We start from the raw sequence: 11,062 nt of genomic DNA, 5'->3' as shown, positions 1-11,062 counted from the left end.
GCAAATGCACGAAGTCAAATAATCAACACAACTTGTTTCTTCTTGTGTTCTAATTTCAAGGTATATCTATTATTGGGTAGGAATGGCTTTATCTTAGGGTTAGGCACTTCTAAGGTTCACTATATGTGGTTCAAGGCTAAAGTCTAAAGGTTCTCAAATTGCTCTTTACATCATTGTCCGTCACAGACTAGTAAGGCACTCCAATCCTCACCCATTACAGGTTGCAAGCAAAAAAGGTTCAATTTAAGTGGAGTATTTTGCTAGCTACTGCGGAGGCATTAAAACCTCACGAAAGCATAGGTACTTTACTTCTTCCTAGAGGGACAGAGTTCGGGTATAGAATTCATGTCATGCATATGCATATAAATGATATAATTATCAAACAAAAAAAATGAATGCATAAAAATCTTTAAAAAAATTTTAATTTTGTTAAGCTTTCGGATAATACAAATTTATTTGCTGGCCTAACTCTTGACTTATCCCCAACGGAGTTACCAAACTATCATAACATATAGATTTGGGGATCTATTGCTAGAAATTGACTTTAGGAGTCACTACCAATCTTTTTTATTTGTTTAGGTGCGATTGACCACCTAAAAAATCTATCCTTTCAAGAAACACCTAAGCTTAAAGGTTCCTAAAAGAATAGATTTTGGTCTATTAACCAGAATAGGATTCAAAAGTATGGTTACATGTGAAGAAGGTTATAGCACCCTCACAACACCCATCGAATGATGGTACTAACTAGATTTTGTGTTATCCATTAAGCCTAAAAAATTTACCAAATAATTAATTATTGGAAATTATTCTTAATTGACTCCAATACTTTTGGTAGAAAATTAAAAAAATCTCTTCAACTCAAGAATATACAAGAAAACTACTGTTTTTTTTATCAATCTTAATTCCTTCTTATGATTGGGATTCAATCTTTGAATCCAATCCAAACTCTATCAATCCAATTTTATGCAAATTCAAACTCATTTTTTTGTTTTTTTATTTTTAAATTTTTTAATTGTCAAAATTGATCTTGTAGACCTATAGACAGATTGGGGTGTCTACACTCTAAAATCTTGAGATTCTAAATTTAAGTCATATTGTATGTGAATTTTGTCTAACTTTATGTTGAATTTGTTAATATGTTAGTTTGTTAATTCATTTGTTTGTTTCGTTTAATCCAATGATTTTTTATATTAATGTACTATTTGATTATTGTTGCAATTTTTCTTATATTTGTAAGTTTATTAAAAAAATAGTTATAATGGAATTGATAAAAATTTGTTATTTGCATTATCATTATATTAAATGAAATGTTTCAGTTTCATCATTTTTTATTAAAAAGCAATAAAATTGAAAATTTACTAACAAAGTTTGTCATTTACATTAATAAAACATTTTGTGAAATATTCCAACTTTGTTGTTTTTAGTCAAAACTTAATAAAATTGAAAGTACAATGATAAATTTCAATAAATTAGAAGTACATTGATAAAATTCAACAATATTGAATCATAATATAGTGCTAATTTTTACCTTAATTCCCAATAAATATTTTAAATATAGATTAATGTCAAATTTGCCACTGTATAATGAGTAAATATTGAATTTTGTTACTGCATTTAAATTTTGTTGAATTTCATCAGAATACTTTTTATTTTGTTAATTTTTTAACATAAGATAATGAAATTATGAAATGAGAGCTGTAATATATAGGAAGTTATGAATTAAAATGCTTGGTAAGAAGTCAATTATAATAAAAGCAGTAGTGACCTGATTGCAGTACTGATTATAAATCTTCTTGTCTTTAACTGCTACTCTAATAGTAATTAAATGGAGATTATTAGGGTTTAGCTATTTGCAAAAGAGACAAATATGACATTTAATTAATCACTGTTAATTTATAATTAATTATTTCAATTGTATATATAAAAAAATACAGGAGGAAGATAGTTTATATTTAATTCCTTACAAAAAAGAAAAACTTAGTGGAAAATTTTACCGTGGGATGCAGCCAGTAAATAGCATAAGGATCCATAATCTACCATACACCAAAATTCTAGTAATAAAAAAATTTGGAGTTTAGTTTAGTTGTTTTATATAGTCACTCTCAAGAGATTAACAAATATGAAATTCAAATTTTAACACTTGTAATAATTTTTTTCTATCCTTAGGCATCTTCTTTGTAAAAAAATTCTAATAAGGGTTAATATTTTAAATAATTCTTGAATTATAGTGAAATGTTTATTGTGATTTATGAATTGTAAAAAATTTTAATGTGATTTTAAATTATGAATCTATTAATTAATTTATTACTTAAAATACTATTTGTTAGTCACATGTAATCATTTAAAATTAATCAAATTAGATGTAAGAATTGCATTAATTAAAAAATACGTAATTCAAATATCATATTAAAAATTTTTTAATTCAAAAATTATATGAAATATTTTACTATAATTGAGACATTATTCAAAACATTAACCTTGCAATAAAAAGACGTGTGGAGGAGAGAGGATTTATCCAATTATCCTTGAATTGCCCAAGGAAAAGGAATAATTTTACTATCATGAATGATTAATATAATCATGACACAAAATGATTTTAAAAAACCCTAACCCGCTTAATTTGGTGTCTCATTTTAATATGCTAAGTCTATCTACAAGCTTAAATTGAACTTGAACCAACTATTACCAAATTAGAAGCAAGAAAAATTATTAAGCAATAAGTTGAGAACATAATAATAGATCTGGGTTTGTTTTTGTTACAGGGTTATGATTCATGAAGCATGTGTAATCGCTTCAACTTGTTCCTTGAGAAGTACGTGTCCTAAACTTAGCCAGAAGGGAAAACAAATGACATCCTGGATTTAAGTATGGAATTAAATGCTAGCCCACACAGCCACATGCAATGCTGGCTTCAACTATGGATAGAATATTGTAACATTAGCTTTTGCAAATCACAACTTTCATAACTTCATACAACTGATTTTACTATTAAAGAAAATTGAGGATATATCCAAAAAAAAAAAAAAAAAAACGAAAATTGAGGGTGAGAAACATCCTGTAGTAAATTTAACACGAAGCATATGTTTATGGTTGTGTCAATACTCCTGCAATCTATTGGTAAAATAGTAAAATTTAATTTTTATTAATAATAATAATAATAAGTGTGAAAGTAATGGGTTGAAGTTGTAGAGATCAGATCGAAATGCTATCGATCATATGATAGCCTGATGGATTTGTCGGTAGAGTGCATGTACTTTTTAACAGGTAATGGAATTGAAATTCTTTAAATCAGCTGTCTCATTTAGTCAAAAGTAACCTTAATTATGTACGAATAATCCAGCAGAAAAAAATGAAAGGAGGACAGGACGGTGACCAATCTAGTTTAGAGTTGATAATTTTAAATATGATATATTAATAAGATGTATTAACTTAAATAAACGACATGCATATTCTAGCTGTCTAGGGTACAATGATGATTAGGTTTGATTAGCATTTCAATTCCTCAGCAGTCTATGGGAGATGTAATCTAGGAAAGAAAAAGGAGACTTTGATTGGGCAAATGGCAACAAAAAATGCAAAAACTTCTGTGGGTGGACTCTTGGTTTTGGTTCAGGGTGGAATTCCTTTTATGAATAGCAGTGGAATCTGATATATACTAACAGAGAATAACAACTTTCCCTGCTATTATTTCAGACTTTTTCAGGTACTTTGATCGATGGATTGTTGCTTTCACTGCATATGGGTAAAAGATAAAGCACCCAAATCTCGTATAAAAAGCATAGCCTAATAATTGAATGTGAATCTGCTTGCTGTGCTAATGGCATTTGTAAATACAGTACTGAAAGCACTTTCCAAAATAGAAAAAAATTATTTTCAATTATTATAACTATAGGCCAATGAGGCCTTCATTTACTAAAAAAAAAAAAAAAGAGGTTTTAAAATCTTAAGGTATTAGGTTCCTTCATTTAGTGACAAAAAAGAAGTTTGAATATCTTAAGGTTTTAGATTTAAATCTTATTGTGTGTGAATTTAATTACTTAATTAAATTATAATTTATTAATTGATTATTCAATAATATAATAATTGATTAAATGCATCTAATACTTGATTATAAATATAACTTTAAATATATATATATATATATAAAATTTTTAGTCGGGAATAAACTCGTTTGTGTGGTGGTATTTCTTTCCTTACATGCTGGCAGCAATTCTCAATTATAAACCTGTTAAATATAATTAGGAATTAGCCAATGCATTTGTTTTTTATATATATATTTAAAATTATCAAAAATTAAATGTTAAAACAATAAAAAATTTATGAACTTTATCATTTTATTTAAATAAATTTTCATATTTTTATTATAACTAAATAAGCTATTAATTTTTAATTTGTATTCAAATAAATTTTTAATTTTTAATTTATATTGAAATAAATCTTTAACTTTTAATTTGTATCTAAATTAATCTTTTACATAAATTCATTTTTGATTTGAAATAAAAGTTTATTTGAATGCAAATTAAAAAGATAAAAACTTATTTAAGTATAATAAAAGTATAAAAATTAATTAAAAATAAAATAATTTATAGATTTTTTAAAATATTTTGATCAAAATTTTATCATAATTACTTAAATTAAAAGTTTAATATTTTATCAATATACCATATAATTATTGTCAATGCACTTCCATCTATCCAAAATGGTAAAGATGAATGCAATTTGTACAGATAGGGACATAAATGTTTTTATACACATTATACTATAATGTTGTGACAATTTGGTGATAGATTTAATAATTCAAGCCTGATTTAGCATACTTATCATCTCCCTTAAAAAAATTATGATTATATATGCATAAAAAAATTTAAAGACAAATGTTAGTGGATTTTTTTTTTTTACTTTTTCTTTGCAAAAAAAAAAAATGGTTTAAGTAAAGACACATTCTTAAACCCTTTTGTTTATTTTAACAGAAATTCCCACATTCTGTTACTTTGGTGAGCCATCAGCATGTCTCCTTTTCGCCCACAGATCATACACAGAATAGCCCCTAGAAAATTTAGTTTATGAAAGACCTTGGTTTCTTGATGAGAACTTCCCCACCACCAAAACAGATAATTTCGTTCTTCATGTTGATTTACAGCATTGTTGGACACCACTGAGTTAAAGAACCCGAAATACTACTCGTATTTTGAGCAATCATATTCAGCATCACGTTCCTTGAAATGGTAGGCCTTGAAAGTTGAAAGTGAAGTTCCAGAAATTGCATTTGTTTTTTGTCTCCTAATTAATTTGTCTTTAACACTGATCATGAGATAAGAAAGGGAAGGAATTGGCAATTTTGAAATAATGCTGGTTGGTTCAAGTGATCAAGATGTTAGAAAGAGTGGGGTCCAACCCCATGTGTTATTTGATTATTTAAAAGTCATGGACTTTGTGTTTTAGGTTATCCGAAGAGAACCTTACATAATAAAAGATGTGAGAGCTGGTTTTAGAGTGGAAAAAAAAAAGATAGAGTATGAGGCATCGAATGAAAGAAAAAAAAAACAAAAAAAAATTAGAGAGAAAAGGAAAAAGGGAGAGTTGATTGAACAGAAGTCGATCCATAATCTGATTGAGTTGAAATTTTGTCAGCAGGTTCATGGTTCAGAGTTCTACATTCTGAACGGTGAAAATCATATTTGAAGCTCTTTAGGAACAAATCTTGGGTGTATTTGTTGAGTCACCTATTTGATGATATTTCTCTAATTGTCTCTCTAGTTGTTGATTATCTCTAGTTTTAGCTAGAGGAGAACTTTGTATATCCATTATTTGATAGTGAAGAATTTTCTAGTGGTCTATAATTTTTTTTCTCTACACTGAAAGGTTTTTTATATAAATCTTAGTGTACTTTATTTCTTTTATGTTTATTGATTATTGATTATTGTCTATTACTGTGGGTTTATTACAATATATTGCTTTTACGTTGTTCTGTTTGTTGCTTCAGGCCTAACAAGTGGTATCAAAGTAAGGCTTATTTTGAGATATCGATATAAAAGCAACCAAAGATAGAAGTAAATTCTGTTTGAGATCATGGAGGGTGATACAAGTTTCATGATAAAATTGACAATATCAAATTATTCAATTTGGAAGCCTATGATAGAAGATTATTTATGCTACAAAGATTTGTATGAGCTGGTATTGGTGATTCGACTAAACCAACAGATACGAAAGATGAAAGCTGAAAGAAGTTAGGCAAAAAGATGTTGACCAAAATTAGAAAATGGGTTAATATTAACGTGTTCCATCATGCAACATAGGATATAGATGCCCACACTATTTGAGAAAAATTGATAGCATTGTATGAAAGAAAAACAGCTATAAATAAAGTTATGCTTATTAAAAAGCTTGTAACTTTATAGTACAGGAATGAACGATCAGTTACAGAGCACTTTTGTGATTTTCAAGATATATTTAATCTAATGACTACTATAGAACTTAATATGGATGATGAAATGAAGGCATTATTTCTTTTGGGTTCATTGCTAAACAACTAGAATACTTTAGTTATGACTATTCTTAATTCAGCTCTTAATTATAAAATGACATTGGAGATAGTAAAGAATAATATGCTTAATGAAGAAATAAGGCGAAAAGATTTACAACTTGGGATTCAAACTTTAGTCATAAAAAATAAGGGTAGAAACATTGACAAAGGTAAGAACTCAAAAAGCTATAGTAAGTCTAAATATAGATCCAAGTCCAAAGATAAAGTAAAATATTTCCATTGTGGTAAAATAGGTCATATAAAGCAATATTGTAAAATCTTGAAGTAAGAGCAAAAAGGTAAGAAAAGAAAGAGTTCAAATGATGATAATATTATAGCAGTGAATTCAAATAGTGATTCAATTATTTTGATTTATACACATGATAATTATAATCATGTTGGTGATCCCAGCATTAAGTGGATAGTTGACATAAGAGCGGCATATCATTGTGTTTCTAAAAGGAAGTTGTTTACAACTTATAAAATAGGAGACTTTAGTTACACCAAAATGAGAAATAAGAGTGTGTCGCAGATTGTTAAGATTGGTGATATTGTTATACAAACTAGTATAGGCTATATGTTGACTTTGAAATATGTTAGAATGAACTTACTTGCTATTAATGTTCTTGATAAGAAAAGATATGAGAGTTAACAAAAGAATGGGCAGTGAAAGTTTCTCAAAGGAACTATAATAATTGCAAGAAAATAATTATGCTACACAATGTACAAGACATGGATACAATTGAACGACAACCAAATAAATATTATTGAGAATGATGATTCAACAAACTTGTGGCACAAGAGGCTGGCACATATGAGTGAGAAATGGCTATAGGTTTTGATAAAGCAGTCTCTCATTCCCTTAACCAAAGGTATGTCTCTCGATTCATGCAATCATTATTTGATTAGCAAGCATTGTAAAGTTTTTTTTCGTAAGCATTCTCAGAGAAAAAAAGATTAGAATTGATTCATTCTTATGTATGTAGTCCCATTGAGGTTAAGTTATTAGGTGGTAGCACGTATTTTGTTACTTTTATTGATGATGCTTTATGTAAGACTTTGGTGTATATATTGAAAAATAAAAGTTAGGTATTGCAGTATTTTTAAAAATTTTATGTCATTATGAAAAAGATGACAAAATTGCCTTTGAAGTGTATTTGAATTAATAATAGTGAAGAATACACGTGCAAAAACTTTGAAAAGTACCGTTCAAAGCATGGGATCAAGTATCAGATGGCAAAACCTAAAACACCATAGCATAATGGTGTAGCTGAAAGGATAAATTGTACCATTATAAAAAAAGTCAGATGTATGTTAAGGATGATAAAATTATCAAAGCCATTCTAGGATATAACAGTCAACATAACTTGTTATTTGCTTAACAGATCACCATAAGTTCTTTTAGGCTTTGATATTATAGAAAAAGTGTGGATAAAAAAGATACTTCATACTATCACTTGAAAGTTTTCATATATAAAGCATTCATGCATGTGCCAAAAGATTAAAGGTCAAAGCTTGACAGTAAAGTTACACAGTATGTGTTTGTAGGATATAGTGATGAGAAATTTGACTATAGGGTATGAGGTCCAGTGAAGAAAAAAATAGTCAAAAGCAAAGATGTGGTCTTTCATGAAAAAAAAACCATAACAGATTTTGAGAAAAATGATAAGACTACATGAGTTACTATTTAGTGTGATATTTCAACATCGATAGAGATTTCACTAGAAAGAGCCATAAATGGTAGAAATGAACAGTAGATAAACCTTAGGGATACGAATAAGCTAGCCATAGTTAGTAATGAGCCAAATGAAATTAGTTTTGAGTATGAGGAGCAATCCTCTCTACCTAAAAATGTTGAGCAAAGTGAGCAATCATCTTTACTAGAAAGTGTTGACAGAAGGAGCTACCTTCAGTATCAAGTAGTGTAAAATCTCGGCTTAAAAGATCTACTAAAAAGTACAGACTATCCATCAGGTATCCAAATTCAGATTTTATTTTAATTACTAGTGAGAGGGAGCTAGAGAGCTTTCAAGATCAACAAACTACTCCAAATAAAAAACATTGCTTAAAAGCAATGAAAGAAAAAATAGTCATTACGAAAAAATGATACATATGATCTTGTTAAACTTCTTAGAAAGAGGAGGCCATTAAAAAATAAAGGGATATTTAAGTTGAAAAAAGATGGTGATAAATCAGTGAGGTACAAAGCTTAATTAATGGTAAAAGATTTTTTGTAGAAACTTAGCATTGATTTTGATGAGATCTTCTCTTCAGTTATGAAAATGAGTTTCATTCGAGTGGTACTGGGATTAACAACTAGTTTGAATCTTGAACTTAAGCAACTTGATGCCAAGACTATATTCTTGCATATTAACTTGCATGATGACATTTATATGGATCAGCCTAAGGGCTTTGAAATGAAAAGGAAATAGCACTTAGTTTGTAAATTAAAGAAAAGCTTATATGCTTGAAACAAGCTCTACAACAATGATACAAAAAGTTTGATTCTTTTATAGTGAGTCACAGTTATAAAAGAACGGTAATGGATCTTTATGTGTATGTCAAAAAATTCTTTGATAATAACTTTATTATTCTCTTACTATATGTTGATGAAATATTGATTGTAGGATAAGATGCTGGTATGGTTTGCAAGTTGAAAGAACAATTGTCTAAGTCCTTTAACATAAAGGATTTACATCCAGCAAAGCAAATTTTAGGTATGGATATTATTCAGGATAGGAGAGTTGGAAAGCTATGATTATCACTGAAAAAGTATGTTGAATGGGTGCTTAGTGGATTTAATATACAACATGCTAAATTAGTTAGTAGTATACTTGCCAACTACTTTTATTTGAGCAAAAAATCTTATCCGGTGACTAAAAAAGAGCAACTAGCTATGTTTAGTGTTCCTTATTCTTTTGCAGTTGGTTCTTTAATGTATCTTATAGTTTACACATAGCCTGACATTGCTCATATAGTTGGTGTATTGAGCAAATTTTATTCTAATTAAAAAAAAGTTCACTAGGAAGCAGTGAAATAGATTTTTAGATATTTAAGGTGTACCAAAAAAATGTGCTTAATTTATGAAGTTTCACAACTAGTTTTAAAAAGGTTTACTGATGCTAACATAATAGGTGATCTTAATGGTAGGAAATCTATTTCAAGGTATTTATTCACTTTTACAAAAAAATTTATGTCTTGACAGTCTAAGTTGTATAAGTATGTTGCTTTATCAACTACAAAGGCTGAGTATATTGCAGCAATCGAAGTAGGTAAAGAAATACTTTGGATGAAACATTTTCTTCTTGAATTATGATTGAATCAAAAAGAATATGTTGATTTTGTGATGGGTTAGATTTGAATAAGAATGTCATGTACCATGTTAAAATGAATTGATATTAGATATCATTAGCTATATTTAGTTATTAAAGAACAGCAAATATCGTTAAAGAAAATTTATACTAATGAGAATAACAGATATGTTGACTAAGACACTTTATAAGAAAAAGTTTATGCTCTGCAATAACTTGGCTGAAATAGGTTTATTGGGCAAGGTAAGCTCCAAATGAAATTGCTATAGTGATGAATCTCCTCTTAATAAGGCTGAAAAGAGAGACTGTTAGGAAGAGTAGAGTCTAGCCTCATATGTTATTTGACTATTCAAAGGCCATGGGCCTTGTGTTTAATGTTACCCTAAGAGAGCCTTACATAATAAAATATGTGAGGGTTGGTTTTGGTGTGGAAAAAAAAAGACAGAGTGTGAGGCACCGAATAGAAAGAAACGAAGCTAGAAAAAATAGAGAGAAAAAAGAGTTGGTTGAATGGAAATTGATTCGTTGTCTGATTAAGCTGAAATTTTGTCAGCATATTCATGATTTAGAGTTCTACATTCTAAACGGTGAAGATCGAGTTTGAAGCTCTTTAACAACAAATCCAAAGTGTATTTGTTGAGTCACCTATTTGGTGAAATTTCTCCAATTGTCTCTCTAGTTATTGATTAGCTCTAGTTTTAGCTAGAGAAGTACTTTGTATATTCATTATTTGATAGTAGAGTTTTTGTTGGTGGTTCGTGATTTTCTCCCTTTACATTGGAGAGTTTTTCATATAAATCTTAAAGTGCTTTATTATTTTTGCGTTTGTTGATTATTGATTGTTGTCTATTACTATGGGTTTATTGCGATATGTTGCTTCTATGTGATTGTGTTTATTGTTTCAGGCCCAATACAAAAGGGTATATTTATTTCTTTATTGTTTGGATTTGAATTCATTGAAAGACTCTAAAAATGTAATTTCATTCCTTAGATCCCATATAAATAAAACTGCTTGAACCATATAAAAAAAAGGGTTTGGAACTACAAAATCTATTTATTTAGTATAGTTATATTGTGAGAATGATGGGGTTTTCTCTTTGGAATCATAGTGTATTAATCAAGAGGGATAGTGGATTAGAAGGCTTAAGTTTTTATAAATATTTTTAAATAATTGGCCTGCCATTACCTTGGTCTCAATTCTAAAGCACTCGTAACCGAATTTCAATGC

Source organism: Durio zibethinus, chromosome 17 (assembly GCF_047325235.1).
Source record: "Durio zibethinus cultivar Kanyao isolate XHJ-2024 chromosome 17, ASM4732523v1, whole genome shotgun sequence".
Classification (NCBI taxonomy): Eukaryota; Viridiplantae; Streptophyta; class Magnoliopsida; order Malvales; family Malvaceae; genus Durio; species Durio zibethinus.
This window is presented reverse-complemented; position numbering follows the sequence as displayed.